This window comes from Coregonus lavaretus (assembly GCF_964263955.1).
Source record: "Coregonus lavaretus genome assembly, chromosome: 4".
Taxonomy (NCBI): domain Eukaryota; kingdom Metazoa; phylum Chordata; class Actinopteri; order Salmoniformes; family Salmonidae; genus Coregonus; species Coregonus lavaretus.
Genome location: NC_139991.1, coordinates 30,254,163 through 30,271,959, shown reverse-complemented (window position 1 = coordinate 30,271,959; position 17,797 = coordinate 30,254,163). Strand labels below are relative to the sequence as shown.

The window sequence follows — 17,797 nt, the reverse complement described above, 5'->3', positions numbered from 1 at the left end:
AGAAGCTACAGTGTGTTTAACTGTATCTCAGGGGATAAGAGATCACATCAGGGCCTCGTAGAGTAGGCAGAGTACGATCCCTCAAATCTCAAGGGTCCCATAATATTTCCATATAACTTACACTTCACATGAAGAGAGATCAAATGTCAATGCCCCACGGTGGAGCTGGGAGGAGACATACTGTATGAGCCCCATGGCGCAGCTGTAGGCCCCACAACACAGCTAGATCATATGACCCTGCCCATCAGAGAGGGTAATTACGTGCCCACTGAGGACAGAGTTCAAACACCCTGTTAGTTCTCATAGTCCACACACACACATACGCACACACACAGACACACACACACGCACACACACACACACACACACACACACACACACACACACACACACACACACACACACACACACACACACACACACACACACACACACACACACACACACACACACACACACACACACGTCAAACAGGCTGGTTCCCACAGAGGAGCTGTATGCCCAGTCACATCACATTACATTACATAGGCCCTGTAGCGGAGCTGGGCAATTCCAGACTTTTCACTTTAAAATGTATGCCAAATAAAAACTATTGATTTCAAAGTTTCAAAAACTCTGTTAAATATCTGCTCCGAATTAAGATTCAAAGATGTCTGCAGAAAGAATGGGGTGTCAGCTATGACATGACACCTTGAGTTTGAAAAAATCTATTTTGGTTATTGAACTACAGTGAATTAAGAGGATTTACACCTGGTAACAGAATTACGGTAACAGAATGACATCATGGGTCCCTGATCTGGACAACACAAGAAATGTATAATTATGGATATGAATGTCATTCTCTTCCTGGTGATGTGGGTCGTTCCACCAATTAGGTGCCTTTTGAGAAGTAAAAAAATATATAAAAAAATATATATAAAGGGATTTCACAAAATGTTTACATTTTGGCTGTGTGCATTTTCCCATTTCAAGAGGTGAAATAAAAAATAATGACTATTGTAAAAGCCTATTAAGTGGCAAATAAAATAACAGGGTTGACCATAACAGGTTTCTTAATAAATCAGCCATGAATCCCCTTGTGACAGGAGGAATGGAAGCTTGTTGTGTGCAACAGGGAGTGGCAATTGCATACAAGCTTCATCATTTAAAAAAAATTGCTAAAAAATTGCTAGCCTGTCTATCTATGGGTAACAGGGTTGATGTGAATTTTTTTAAATAAAAAATGAGGAATAGTTTCACCATATTCAAACGAGAGTTAAGTTAACGTAAAATGGTTGACCTCAAAATGAGGAACAGACATAAATGAATCACTAATCACATTAAATAAATAATAATCTTCAGAAATGACTTTATCAAAGGAACAAAATAACTAGGGCTTTACAATGATGGTGAAACTTGGAGACATTTTCGGATTAAGTGGGTTAAAATCTTCCTAGAAGCGGCAAAGGGTTGATGGAGGGACATGTCAAAATGCTGCATTTTGGCAATTTAGCAAGCCTTTATTCAAATAAAAAAAATCAGATTGATTGATTTCTCCATGTGGTCTATATTAAAGGGCACTTAATTTAATATAGCAGGCATTTAAATTCAATATTGGTGCACAATGTCTACTTAAAATATCAAAGGGAAGCAAAAGGCACTCATTTCGTGGAACGACCCAGGTAGAAATATGCAATATCATTCTTTGCATATATGGGTATTATTCTACACACATTCTACATGTTATTATTCCAATGAGCTCCGCCCCCAAACAAGACCAAATTTGGTTGGTCCGGACCGGACCAAATCTGAAACCACTCATAGATGTCTATGTTTCACAAGTTTGGACATCACAGTACAGCACAGTAGCGCACAGTAGAGTACAGCACATCACAGTAGAGTACAGTTCAGTAAAGTACAATAGATTACAGTAGAGTACTGTATAGTACAGTACAATACAGTACATTATACTGTACTCTACGCTAGTGTGCTCTACTGTCCTGTGCTGAACTCTACTCTACTTTTCTGTACTGTACTCTACTGTGCTTCACTGTACTGTACTGTGCTGTACTGTACTTTGATGTCCAAACTTGTGAAACATAGATGTCTATGATTGGTTCAGATTTGGTCCGGTCACCAATCAAGGACGTCTATGTTTGGGCCAAATCAAGGCTGGTACGGACCAAAAATCTTCAACATCTGTAGACTGTGAAATCAAGGCTGGTCCGGACCGGCCCAAAAAATGACTCCTGTGGACGTTGAAATCAAGGCCAGGGCGGACTGACCAAATTTCAACTACTTTTCAACGTCCAATGAGCTGAACATAACAGTATGTCAGTGGAAGGGAGGACAGTAGCCGGTGACCCAACTGTGGTTTGTGACTACTATGATTTGCCATTGTAGCCAATTCAATTGCAACAATTCCGTTAGAGATTTTTCAGTAATTCTGTTACCGATTTGGTAACAGAATTACAAGTTTTAATCACTTAATAATTTATAAACAGAAATTGATATCAGTAAAAACACTATAACTAATTCGTCTACCTTTACTTGTTACTTCTGTGAACTTTCCTTATCCTCCCTCCTTATATGGGAAATGAGAAAATCTCTTAAAGATACTGTACAGTGCCTTCGGAAAGAATTCAGACCCCTTGACTTTTTCCACATTTTGTTACATTACAGCCTTATTCTAAAATGGATTAAATAAAACAATTTCCTCAGCAATCTACACACAATACCCCGTGATGACAGAGCAAAAACAGGTTTGTGGAAATGTATGCACATTTATTCAAACCCAAAAATATTTACATAAGTATTCAGACCCTATGCTATGAGACTCGAAATTGAGCTCAGGTCCATCCTGTTTCCATTCATCATCCTTGAGATGTTTCGACAACTTGATTGGAGTCCACCTGTGGTAAATTCAGTAGATTGGACATGATTTGGAAAGGCACACACCTGTCTATATAAGATCCCACAGTTGACAGTGCATGTCAGAGCAAAAACCAAGCTTTGAGGTTGAAGGAATTGTCCGTAGAGCTCCGAGACAGGATTGTGCCGAGGCACAGATCTGGGGAAGGGTACCAAAACATTTCTGCAGCATTGAAGGTGCCCAAGAACACAGTGGCCTCCATCATTGTGAAATGGAAGAAGTTTGGAACCACCAAGACTCTTCCTAGAGCTGGCCACCTGGCTAAACTGAGCAATCGGGGAGAAGGGCCTTGGTCAGGGAGGTGACCTGATGGTCACTCTGACAGAGCTCTAGAGTTCCTCTGTGGAAATGGGAGAACCTTCCAGAAAGACAACCATCTCTGCAGCACTCCACCAATCAGGCCTTTATGGTAGAGTGGCCAGACGGAAGCCACTCCTCAGTAAAAGGCACATGACAGCCCGCTTGGAGTTTGCCAAAAGGCACCTAAAGGACTCTCAGACCATGAGAAACAAGATTCTCTGGTCTGATGAAACCAAGATTTAACTCTTTGGCCTGAATGCCAAGCATCACGTCTGGAGGAAACATGGCACCATCCCTACAGTGAAGTATGGTGGTGGCAGCATCATGCTGTGGGATTTTTTTCAGCGGCAAGGACTGGGAGACTAGTCAGGATGGAGGCAAAGATGAATGGAGCAAAGTACAGAGAGATCCTTGATGAAAACCTGCTCCAGCGTGCTCAGGACCTCAGACTGGGGTGAAGGTTCACCTTCCAACAGGACTACGACCCTAAGCACACAGCCAAGACAAAGCATGAGTGGCTTCTGGACAAGTCTCTGAATGTCCTCGAGTGGCCCAGCCAGAGCCCAGACTTGAACCCGATCGAACATCTCTGGAGAAACCTGAAAATAGCTGTGCAGCAACGCTCCCCATCCAACCTGACAGAGCTTGAGAGGATCTGCAAAGAAGAGCGGGAGAGAAGAGCGGGAGAAACTCCCCAAATACAGGTGTGCCAAACTTATAGTGTCATACCCAAGAAGACTCAAGGCTGTAATCGCTGCCAAAGGTGCTTCAACAAAGTACTGAGTAAATGGTCTGAATACTTAGGTAAATGTGATATTTCAGTTTTTGTTTTTTAAATACATTTCCTAAAAACCTGTTTTTGCTTCATCATTATGGGGTATTGATGAGGGGAAAAAACGATTTAATCAATTTTAGAATAAGGCTGTAACGTAACAAAATGTGGAAAAAGTCAAGGGGTCTGAATACTTTCAGAAGGCACTGTATGTGGGTTTTTGGAAACAGGATTACAAGGCAATATTTCTTAAACTTACAGAAGGCAAATCATTTCTCCAAAACTAAATATAAGTGTTGATATGAGTTGGCAGGGGTCTTCAACATTATTTTGCTTTGATGTATTTCTAATACCTTTTAATACCTTTTCTGGTAGATGGTTTCTAAGTCCCCTTTTCCATCTGTTTGACCACAAATCAAAGCCATTATTACTTAAGCCACATTTTGTAGATGGAAAATGGTTGAAAAATGTATCTATGCTTTCATTTCCCAAAAATATAGACTATTAGATTTCATTTTACACCCAATTTGACATGCTCCTATGAACTTCACATGTTGGTGCTCATGGGTCCTTTTACATGGAAATGACCAGCTACACTACACATGTTCATAGTGAACCAAGATCAAACAGTCTGACGGCAGAGCAGAGCAGGGCTGGGAATTTGGAAATGTTCACTAGCTTATTAGTTAGCTAGCTAATGTTAGCTTGCTAACTGAGCAAGGGAGTCACACACACTTCATATTAAACAAATGGGGTGGTAAGTGCAGCACAATGCAAATAACACCAAATGCTTTACCAAGCTAGCTATCTAGCCACTGTAGCTAGTAACATTATAATGAAATCACAATGGATTTGTTTCCATGAAGCAGCTGCCTGTAGCTGGCTGCCGAAAGTCAATGCAGTGTCTTTACTTTACCTAGCTCGCACAACAGCTAGCTAACTAGCGAATCATATTAACCATTTAGCTAACGTTAGCCAGCTAGCTAAAAATGTATCTATGGGCTGTATGCGATTTTGGAGAGTGAATTAAATTGTTTCTAATGTCATCCTGCTAGCTAGTTATATAGACAGGTTGGTTGTTTAGCAACAACACCGACTATGGGGCAGAACAGATTCGGCTGGCTTAGATTGTTGACAACATGTAAACTATATTTCTTCTCCAATGTTTATTGAAAACAAATACCTTTGCACAATGAGCACTTGTTGTCCCTCAAATGCATTTTTACAGTTGTTGGTTAGCTAGCGAATTTTTGCCACATTAGCATTGACTTGACATCAGTCAATTCACCTTAAAGCAAAACATGGTATCAAGAACAAGATACAACTAGCTGAAACGAACCACCGACGGTTCCCCACTTGGCAGCTTCTTGTCATAGTTGCTAGCTACACTGTATCTGGCCATCCAGAATCACAAAAACACACAGACTTCTACTCGATTGAAGCATGCGCATCATTTTTGTGGCCATCTGGTTAGTATCAACAAGAGTTTTCTACAACAATAGCAACATTAGCGCAGCTAGCTGACATTGACTAGACCATAAAGCATCACACATGGAAATGCATTGCCAAACAACGCTACTGCCACCTTCCGGGTTTGGAGTATTTTAACAAGGCTGAGTGGCTGAAAACTTCAAGGTCTTTGCTGTGTGAACACAAAAGAGATTTACTGCCGACACTCTGTTCAGAGGTGCTAAGTACTGTTGGCAGGCAAACGTTTGACAATTCTACCGGTGTGTCTGAGCTCTTATAGGCTTGACTGTGAATTTTATTTAGGCCCCACGGTGGAGCTTCATTCCACATAATAGCCCTCATGGTACTGAAGGGATAAATGAACATGTACCATATGTTCACAACTGGGAACTGAATTCCGATGCCTGCGATCCAGCATGGTGCAATTTTTTTGCAAAAAGCCCCTCACATACCAACAGTATACATTCCCAAATAATCCAATCACTGGGCTCCTTGTTAAATGAGACAGGCTACACAGATGCCATATCTTAATTTGAGACAGTTTCACAAATTTGTGTAATTTAGCAGACACTCTTATCCAGAGCAACTCACAGGAGCAATTGCAGTTAAGTGCCTTGCTCAAGGGCACATAAACAGATTTTTCACCTAGTCGGCTGTGGGATTCAAACCAGAGACCATTTGGTTACTGGCCCAACGCTCTTAACAGCTAGGCTACCTGCCCCCTGCTGGAAAATAATCCTGCAGCAACAGGAAATGTGAATTGTTATGTGGATTATAATTAATGGGCATTTTGTCGATACATCTTCGTTAGGGCAAATCAAGTGTGACATTTTAAAGTGGAAATGACCTACTTTAAGTATGAAACACACCAAGAATCTGACTGCCGATAGACTGCCGATAGGTACTTATCACAGTAGAAGGCCGTTCCTTCTCTTGCTATAACAAAATACGTATCTGCTGTGTACAGATCTGGTACTGACGAACCTACATCTCATAAAGTCTCCCACTGCTGTGCTAGATAAGTCTGTCGCTCATCCACAGCGAATTTGATTATGCCACCAGTTTACCATGGATGACCACCATCGTTAAAGTGAGACTCGTTTCCGCTACCTTCTTGCCTGTAATTCACTATGGTGACACATTGTATATGTATGCACCTGTGGCATCATTAGATATGCTGGACACTGTATGCCATGGGGTGCTGAGGTTTGTTACAAACTCTAAAGCGCTCAAACATCAATAAATAATCTCCAAAACTCTCACCCATCACTGTACCCTCTATATGAGAGTGGGCTGGCCTTCCTTAGATCTTTGGAGACTAAGTCATTGGTACGTTTTTATTTATTTACATTTTACATTTACGTCATTTAGCAGACGCTCTTATCCAGAGCGACTTACAAATTGGTGCATTCACCTTATAGCCAGTGGGATAACCACTTTACAATATATATTTTTTTTTTCTTTCTTTCTTTGGGGTGGGGTAAGGGGGGGTAGAAGGATTACTTTATCCTATCCCAGCTATTCCTTAAAGAGGTGGGGTTTCAAGTGTCTCCGGAAGGTGGTGAGTGACTCCGCTGTCCTGGCGTCGTGAGGGAGCTTGTTCCACCATTGGGGTGCCAGAGCAGTGAACAGTTTTGACTGGGCTGAGCGGGAACTGTGCTTCCGCAGAGGTAGGGGGGCCAGCAGGCCAGAGGTGGATGAACGCAATGCCCTCGTTTGGGTGTAGGGACTGATCAGAGCCTGAAGGTACGGAGGTGCCGTTCCCCTCACAGCTCCGTAGGCAAGCACCATTGCACCATACTGACACAGCTCCCATGTTACTGTACATTGTCAAGCAGACTAATGACAAATATCACCTACACTCACAGGACTAGTATAGAGACAAAGTGGAATCGCAATTCAACGGCTCAGACACGAGACGTATGTGGCAGGGTCTACAGACAATCACGGACTACAAAAGGAAAACCAGCCACGTCGCCTACACCGACGTCTCGCTTCCAGACAAGCTAAACACCTTCTTCGCTCGCTTTGAGGATAACACAGTGCCACTGACGAGGCCCACTACCAAGGACTGTGGCCTCTCCTTCTCCATGGCCGACGTGATTAAGACATTTAAGCATGTTAACCCCCGCAAGGCTGCTGGCCCAGACGGCATCCCTAGCCGCGCCCTCAGAGCATGCGCAGACCAGCTGGCTGGTGTGTTTATGGACATATTCATTCTCTCCCTTTCCCAGTCTGCTGTTCCCACATGCTTCAAGATGGCCACCATTGTTCCTGTACCCAAGAAAGCAAAGGTAACTGAACTAAATGACTATCGCCCTGTAGCACTCACCTCTGTCATCATGAAGTGCTTTGAGAGATTAGTCAAGGATCATATCACCTCTACCTTACCTGTCATCCTAGACCCACTTCAATTTTCTTACCACCCCAATAGATCCACAGACAATGCAATCGCCATCACACTGCACTATCCCATCTGGACAAGAGGAATACCTATGTAAGAATGCTGTTCATTGACTATAGCTCAGCATTCATTTTACATTTACGTCATTTAGCAGACGCTCTTATCCAGAGCGACTTACAGTTAGTGAGTGCATACATTTTCATACTGGTCCCCCATGGGAATCGAACCCACAACGCTAGCGTTGCAAACGCCATGCTCTACCAACTGAGCTACACGGGACTATGTAGTACCCTCCAAGCTCATCATTAAGCTCGAGGCCCTGGGTCTGAACCCCACCCTGTGCAACTGGGTCCTGGACTTCCTGACGGGCCGCCCCCAGGTGGTGAAGGTAGGAAACAACATCTCCACTTCGCTGATCCTCAACACTGGGGCCCCACAAGGGTGCGTGCTCAGCCTCCTCCTGTACTCCCTGTTCACCCATGACTGCGTGGCCAAGCACGCCTCCAACTCAATCATCAAGTTTGCAGACGACACAACAGTAGTAGGTTTGATTACCAACAATGACGAGACCACCTACAGGGAGGGCTCTGGGAGTGTGGTGCCAGGAAAATAACCTCTCACTTAACATCAACAAAACAAAGGAGATGATCGTGGACTTCAGGAAACAGCAGAGGGTGCACCCCCCTATCCACATCGACGGGACCGCAGTGGAGAAGGTGGAAAGCTTCATGTTCCTTGGCGTACACATCACTGACAAACTGAAATGGTCCACCCACGCAGACAGTGTGGTGAAGAAGGCGCAACAGAGCCTCTTCAACCTCAGGAGGCTGAAGAAATTCGGCTTAGCACCTAAAACCCTCACAAACTTTTACAGATGCACAATTGAGAGCATCCTGTCGGGCTGGTACGGCAACTGCACCGCCCACAACCACAGGGCTCTCCAGAGGGTGGTGCGGTCTGCCGAACGCATTACCGGGGGCAAACTACCCACCTTCTAAGACACATACAGCACCCGATGTCACAGGAAGGCCAAAAATATCTTCAAGGACATCAACCATCCGAGCCACTGCCTGTTCACCCCGCTATCATCCAGAAGGCGAGGTCAGTACAGGTGCATCAAAGCTGGGACCGAGAGAATGAAAAACATCTTCTAGCTCAAGGCCATCAGACTGTTAAATAGCCATCACTAGCACATTAGAGGCTGCTGCTGCCTATTGGAATCACTGGCCACTTTAGGAAATTGAACTCTAGTCACTTTAATAATGTTTACATATCTTGCACTGCTCATCTCATATGTATATACTGCATTCTATTCTATAATATTCTATTGTATCTTAGTCCATGCCACTCTGTCATTGCTTGTCCAAATATGCATATATTCTTAAATCCCATTCCTTACTAGTTTTGTGTGTATTGGGTATATGTTGTGAAATTGTTAGATATTACTGCACTTGATTTGATTTGATTTGACTATAATTATCCTTGACTTGAGACTAGAGGAGCTCGTCTCCTTGAATGATTTTAAAGCTAGGGTAAAATCTGTGGTGGAAAATTAATTGGGGGGCCGTCAATGTTTTGACCCCTAGTTAAACCACTCCTTACAAAACCAATGTGCCTGTTCAATGTGTCAACTGATGTTTTTAAACTGTAGTGCAATTGTGTTTTATGTTGTAAATGTTTGAAACTGTGTGCTGCTATTTTGGCCAGGTCTCTCTTGCAAAATAGATTTTTAATCTCAATGAGTAACCGGTAAAATTAAAAATTAAAAAAGGATTGGTTGAGATAATTAGTCTATAGTCAAGTCTAGCCTTTTAATCTTGTCTCCACAGAGATAGTATTCTTTGCTGTTAACAAAGTATGTTCATGTCCGTGGTTTAGCTCAGAATAAGGCCTTTTCATCACCCTGCCTGGATATAATAAGGATTAATAGGGGTATTGGGGAGAGAAGGCATGCTGTTGGAGACAACTAGCACACTAACAGAGCAGCATAGTCAGGCTATTCAAAGGGTTTGGCTGAGGTCCATGTACTGATCAATTCATTTAGCAGACGCTCTTACAGTTAGTTATTTTCATACTGCCCCCCCGTGGGAAACAAATCCACAACCCTGGCGTTGCAAGCGCCATGCTCTACCAACTGAGCTAAAGGGGACACAAACATTTAAAAAAACAAAAACATTTTTTGTCATTTAGCAGACACTCTTATCCAGAGAGCCTTACAGTAGTGAGTGCATTCCATACTTTTTTTTCTCCATACTGGTCCCCCGTAGGAATCGAACCCACAACCCTGGCGTTGCAAGTTCAATACCCTACTAACTGAGGATAACTACTGATGCTCTCTCTCTCTCTCTCTCTCTCTCTCTCTCTCTCTCTCTCTCTCTCTCTCTCTCTCTCTCTCTCTCTCTCTCTCTCTCTCTCTCGCTCTCTCTCTCTCTCTCTCTCTCTCTCTCTATCTCTCTCTCTCTCTCTCTCTCTCTCTCAATTCAATTTCAATTTCAATTTAAGGGCTTTATTGGCATGGGAAACGTATGTTAACATTGCCAAAGCAAGTGAAGTAGATAGTAAACAAAAGTGAAATAAACAATAAATATTAACAGTAAACATTACACTCAGAAGTTCCAAAAGAATAAAGACATTTCAAATGTCATATTATGTATATATACAGTGTTGTAACAATGTGCAAATAGTTGGAGTACAAATGGGAAAATAAATAAACATAAATATGGGTTGTATTTACAATGGTGTTTGTTCTTCACTGGTTGCCCTTTTCTTGTGGCAACAGGTCACAAATCTTGCAGCTGTGATGGCACACTGTGGTTTTTCACCCAGTAGATAAGGGAGTTTATCAAAATTGGGTTTGTTTTCAAATTCTTTGTGGATCGCTGTAATCTGAGGGAAATATGTGTCTCTAATATGGTCATACATTTGGCAGGAGGTTAGGAAGTGCAGCTCAGTTTCCACCTCATTTTGTGGGCAGTGTGCACATAGCCTGTCTTCTCTTGAGAGCCAGGTCTGCCTACAGCGGCCTTTCTCAATAGCAAGGCTATGCTCACTGAGTCTGTACATAGTCAAATCTTTCCTTAAGTTTGGGTCAGTCACAGTGGTCAGGTATTCTGCCACTGTGTACTCTCTGTTTAGGGCCAAATAGCATTCTAGTTTGCTCTGTTTTTTTGTTTGTTCTTTCCAATGTGTCAAGTAATTATCTTTTTGTTTTCTCATGATTTGGTTGGGTTTAATTATGTTGTTGTTGTTGTCCTGGGGCTCTGTGGGGTCTGTTTGTGTTTGTGAACAAAGCCCCAGGACCAGCTTACTTAGGGGACTCTTCTCCACTTAGGGGACTCTCTCTCTCTCTCTCTCTCTCTCTCTCTCTCTCTCTCTCTCTCAATTTTTCAATTCAATTCAATTTAAGGGCTTTATTGGCATGGGAAACGTGTGTTAACATTGCCAAAGCAAGTGAAGTAGATAGTAAACAAAAGTGAAATAAACAATAAATATTAACAGTAAACATTACACTCAGAAGTTTCAAAAGAATAAAGACATTTCAAATGTCATATTATGTATATATACAGTGTTGTAACAATGTGCAAATAGTTAAAGTACAAATGGGAAAATAAATCAACATAAATATGGGTTGTATTTACAATGGTGTTTGTTCTTCACTGGTTGCCCTTTTCTTGTGGCAACAGGTCACACATTTTGCAGCTGTGATGGCACACTGTGGTTTTTCACCCAGTAGATAAGGGAGTTTATCAAAATTGGGTTTGTTTTTAAATTCTTTGTGGATCGCTGTAATCTGAGGGAAATATGTGTCTCTAATATGGTCATACATTTGGCAGGAGGTTAGGAAGTGCAGCTCAGTTTCCACCTCATTTTGTGGGCAGTGTGCACATAGCCTGTCTTCTCTTGAGAGCCAGGTCTGCCTACGGCGGCCTTTCTCAATAGCAAGGCTATGCTCACTGAGTCTGTACATAGTCAAAGCTTTCCTTAAGTTTGGGTCAGTCACAGTGGTCAGGTATTCTGCCACTGTGTACTCTCTGTTTAGGGCCAAATAGCATTCTAGTTTGCTCTGTTTTTTTGTTTGTTCTTTCCAATGTGTCAAGTAATTCTCTTTTTGTTTTCTCATGATTTGGTTGGGTCTAATTGTGTTGTTGTTGTTGTTGTTGTTGTTGTCCTGGGGCTGTGTGGGGTCTGTTTGTGTTTGTGAACAAAGCCCCAGGACAAGCTTACTTAGGGGACTCTTCTCCAAGTTCATCTCTCTGTAGGTGATGGCTTTGTTATGGAAGGTTTGGGAATCGCTTCCTTTTAAGTGGTTATAGAATTTAACGGCTCTTTTCTGGATTTTGATAATTAGCGGGTATTGGCCTAATTCTGCTCTGATTGCATTATTTGGTGTTTTACGTTGTACACAGAGGATGTTTTTGCAGAATTTTGCATGCAGAGTCTCAATTTGGTGTTTGTCCCATTTTGTGAATTCTTGGTTGGTGAGCGGACCCCAGACCTCAGAACCATAAAGGGCAATGGGTTCTATAACTGATTCAAGTATTTTTAGCCAGATCCTAATTGGTATGTCAAATTTTATGTTCCTTTTGATGGCATAGAAGGCCCTTCTTGCCTTGTCTCTCAGATCGTTCACAGCTTTGTGGAAGTTACCTGTGGCGCTGATGTTTAGGCCGAGGTATGTATAGTTTTTTGTGTGCTCTAGGGCAACGGTGTCTAGATGGAATTTGTATTTGTGGTCCTGGCAACTGGACCTTTTTTGGAACACCATTATTTTTGTCTTACTGAGATTTACTGTCAGGGCCCAGGTCTGACAGAATCTGTGCAGAATCTCTCTCTCTCTCTCTCTCTCTCTCTCTCTCTCTCTCTCTCTCGCTCTATCTCTCTCTCTCTCTCTCTCTCTCTCTCTCTCTCTCTACACACAATTATTACCTGATGCTTTCCAATTTCACTCATTTTTGATGCAAATATTATTTTTTACACCTTTCCCATATTCAAGTCATGACACATTTTCTTATTAGCCTTATGAACATAGGAAATTGGTTGCAGTTTGTATCTGTGCTTGAATCAATGACCATAAATGAATGGAGAAAGCCATCAATGACGTGACGCCATTCATTCAAATGTGAAGACTCAATAGCGCATTTGAAGCCAATGAAGTCGGTTAAGATGCCGTCTCATATGGGAGATTTTTGTAGACATAACATGCGTAGTTTGAGATACTCCAGGAAGTGACAATGCTGGCTAGCTCTGTGCTGCCCCCCTCATTGAGTATCTCAAGTTGAAGGCCGACCGGGGTACTGCAGGCTGCTATTAGCTACTAAATTATTTTAAAATAATTGGTTCAAGGATATACAGTTGAAGTCGGAAGTTTACATACACCTTAGACAAATGCATTTAAACTCAGTTTTTCACAATTCCCGACATTTAATCCTAGTAAAAATTCCCTGTCTTAGGTCAGTTAGAATCACCACTTTATTTTAAGAATGTGAAATGTCAGAATAATAGTAGAGAGAATTATTTATTTCAGCTTTTATTTATTTCATCACATTCCCAGTGGGTCAGAAGTTTACATACACTTAATTAGTATTTGGTAGCATTGCCTTTAAATTGTTTAACTTGGGTCAAACGTGTCGGGTAGACTTCCACAAGCTTCCCACAATAAGTTGGGTGAATTTTGTCCCATTCCTCCTGACAGAGATGGTGTAACTAAGTCAGGTTTGTAGGCCTCCTTGCTCGCACACGCTTTTTCAGTTCTGCCCACACATTTTCTATAGGATTGAGGTCAGGGCTTTGTGATAGCCACTCCAATACCTTGACTTTGCTGTCCTTAAGCCATTTTGCCACAACTTTGGAAGTATGCTTGGGGTCATTGTCAATTTGGAAGATCCATTTGCGACCAAGCTTTAACTTCTTGAGATGTTGCTTCAATATATCCACATAATTTTCCTTCCTCATGATGCCATCTATTTTGTGAAGTGCACCAGTCCCTCCTGCAGCAAAGCACCCCCACAGCATGATGCTGCGGTTGGGATGGTGTTCTTCGGCTTGCAAGCTCCCCCCTTTTTCCTCCAAACATAATGATGGTCATTATGGCCAAACAGTTCTATTTCTGTTTCATCAGACCAGAGGACATTTCTCCAAAAAGTACGATCTTTGTCCCCATGTGCAGTTGCAAACCATAGTCTGGCTTTTTTATGGTGGTTTTGGAGCAGTGGCTTCTTCCTTGCTGAGCGGCATTTCAGGTTATGTCGATATAGGACTCGTTTTACTGTGGATATAGATACTTTTGTACCTGTTTCCTCCAACATCTTCTCAAGGTCCTTTGCTGTTGTTCTGGGATTGATTTGCACTTCTTGCACCAAAGTACGTTCATCTCTAGGAGACAGAACGCGTCTCCTTCTTGAGCGGTATGATGACTGCGTGGTCCCATGGTGTTTATACTTGCGTACTATTGTTTGTACAGATGAACATGGTACCTTCAGGCGTTTGGAAATTGCTCCCAAGGATGAACAAGAGTTGTGGAGGTCTACAATTTCTTTTCTGAGGTCTTGGCTGATTTCTTTTGATTTTCCTATGATGTCAAGCAAAGAGGCACTGAGTTTGAAGGTAGGCCTTGAAATACATCCACAGGTACACCTCCAATTGACTCAAATTATGTAAATTAGCCTATCAGAAGCTTCTAAAGCCATGACATAATTTTCTGGAATTTTCCAAGCTGTTTATAGGCACAGTCAACATAGTGTATGTAAACTTCTGACCCACTGGAATTGTGATACAGTGAATTATAACTGAAATAATCTGTCTGTAAACAATTGTTGGAAAAATTACTTGTGTCATGCACAAAGTAGATGTCATAACCGACTTGCCAAAACTATAGCTTATTAACAAGACATTTGTGGAGTGGTTGAAAAACAAGTTTTAATGACTCCAACCTAAGTGAATGTAAACTTCCGATTTCAACTGTACATCTGGTGTAATAGAAGCAATTATTGGTACCATGATTGCCTTCAAAATTGTTATTTATTTACACGAAGATTGTCATTTTCCCCTTCACTATATTGGGGGATCCAGTTTTACGCAAAGAATGCCTGCAGTACAGCGGTCGGCCTTGAACTTCATGGCTTCAATGAGAGGGGGCAGTCGTTCCCCCCTGGCTAGAATGGTTAATTAAAAAGGCCATAAAATAGAAAAAATATATATTGGTATTGGTCGATATTGCAAAGAAAATATCAGATATAGGTATTGGCCCAGAATTTCCACATCTGTGCATCCCTAACATCTAAAACCAGATAGAAAATATGTAAAAATTACAATGGACCTGTATATTTTAAAAGAACTGCTCTTTTTCTGACCTGCAAATTGCTTTTGACAAACAAATTGGTCTGGAAAGAAATCTGTGCGGCCTCCAATAAATCCCCATGTGGCCCTCGAGCCAAAATTATTGCCCAGGGGTTCTATGTGGTGATGCAAAGACCTTTACTAGTGAAGGGCATTTCAAGTATTTTCTGTTGCGTTCACCTAAAAGAGACGGCTCCGAACAGCTCTTCATTCAGTAGCAGGCCCGGCGCCAGGATAAAGTGACTAAGGGGACAGTTGAAATCTGCGAGGGGACACATTTTTGAGGGGTTCTTGCATTGGAATTATATTTCATTCTGCTTATATCACGCTATACCACAATAAACAAAAAGTTCAAACGCCAAGACTCCAAGACCATTGAGTGTATCAGCACAATGGACAGCACCCTACACTCTAAAGCAAGGCCGTTTTGGTAATGAATATAGGCTACAAGATAGATAGGGTAATTCACCTATTACAAACAGCCTATGTGAATGCAGCCGTACAGACAGCTGTCTTACCAAGATAATGCAAGCTAAATGTTGAAAGTGGTAGCCTAGTTATTCATGCATGCAAACAAAAACACTGAATAACAGTTTGGCTTAGAATACCGACACAACTGCTAATGTGAACAGTGATACCAAGTAGTAGGGATGGGCATGAGTAATCGAGTACTCGAATGGACGTCAAAGCTCGATGTTTAACCAGAGATTTTAAAAAATAAATAAAAAATACTATAAAACTATTTAGTGGAATGTGCTTTTTTGGCTGCCCGAACAGGCAAGTAAAATGTTTTCTTGAAGACAATGTTAATTAGCTTTTTGGAATAATTGTGTCCCGTCTATTTTCCGCTCAAGCTACTGTACTTTGCGAACTGCTAATGCCATTTAGAATTGGTTAGCCAAGGCTATAAACTCCCTAAACATAGACAAACACTGCTGAGGTTACTGCCTTTTTGAAGATTGTGTTCCACGATATAATATAACCAGTTGATATAACGGTTTCAATAAATTAATCTTAAATGGCCCTTGCTTTTTTATTGACTGAATATATATGGGGCAATTTAGCAAGGACAACAGGTGCACTGCACCAGGACTCACCTCAGAGCATAACCAATTAGGCTACATTGGTCATTGTCCCTATACCCATCAAATAACAAACAAAGCTGTATATCTATCAATAGCAATTCCACCTGCAAAAGCAAGTAGCCTAATGACATTAAGAATCACAGTATATGTGTGTGTATATATATATATATATATATATATATATATATATATATATATATATATATTTGCGAGAGAAAAAAACATATGGGGGATTGGAAGTGATGCAGACAACTACATTGATGGAAGTTACAATCTATCTGCAATATTAAAGCTCTTGACATGGTGGTCCTCAGTTTTTTTTGCTCTTGGCAGTGCACAGCCATTGTCGGCTGATCAAAGCTTAGCCAACTAGCTATAAATATTCAGCGCGCCGCTACCAAAACTTAACGAAGCTAGTAGCTACTAGCTAGCCTATTATTAGCTGTAGCTGTCTGCAAAAGTGAACAACATTTTCTCCTCTCTGTGAAAAAAAAAAACCCGCACTAGGATCCACTGAGCTTCCTAAACAAGGTAATGAAGACGGTACCTTATGACATTGTCCAATCAGAATGCATTTTTGGAGTTTGGAACCGGACCCATTAAGTAGGCATGATTGTGTTAAACAGACAGATACAGTGCCTCAGAATGGCCTATGCCTGGGACTTCCATATCACTAAATTCGCCATAGACACAACATGACAGCCAGACTATCACCCCGGTATGCCCCCCCAACCCATTTTCTCTCTCTCTCACAGTGTCAGTGACATACACACGTGGACGCACGCACGCACACAGACACACACCAAAAATACCCTTTAGGAGTAGAGATGATTCTGACAATAACGGGGCTCTCTGTGTCAAGCCTAATGATAAAACAATTCACTCAACAGCCTTACATTAGACTCACTAGACAAAGAAGTCACAGAAATGAAGCGATGTCATTCACTTAGAAAACAAATAAAGTTGTTCATGCAAAGTAATCTTATAAGAGTTATTTAATGCGAGTGAAATCTATTGTTTACCTTTTCGCAAATAGAAAAAAGGCCAACGATTTTCTCACCCAACCATGGTCAGTAAAGAATTCTGCTGCACACGAATCAATTCCTTTCTGATGGTCTGTTCACTGGCAATTTGCCGCAATTGAACTGGGGCCGTTGGAATCGGGTTTGAAAAGTGAACTGAGGATACTCGAGATGATAGCACCAGCCTTTGCGTCACTGGGTGCGTTCGAGGACGTCTTTAATGCTAGAACTCGAACTCTATGATATTTTTATTCTCCTATAGGCCTTCCTGTAAAGGAGTGACATCATGAGTGACTATTTTTATTCTCCTATAGGCCTTCCTGTAAAGGAGTGACATCATGAGTAACATCTGCAGAATGTCCTCGGACAGTAAGACACACTATTTTCTTTCAAAGGCCACGGGAGCTTAGTCATCAGCCCCTCTGTAGTCTGTACAGAGGCATCCAGACCTCTTAGAAGTTTATATATCACAGATATAATAGAGTTCTATATGTTTGA

The 17,797-nt window shown here is 41.7% G+C and overlaps 1 pseudogene across 1 annotated transcript in view; it reads right to left on the bottom strand.

Moving 5' to 3' along the window:
• LOC311128690 (SH2 domain-containing protein 3C-like) overlaps window positions 1–17,797 on the bottom strand; it is an 82,247-nt pseudogene that overhangs the window by 44,598 nt on the left and 19,852 nt on the right. The gene's annotated exons all lie outside the window — the stretch shown is intronic.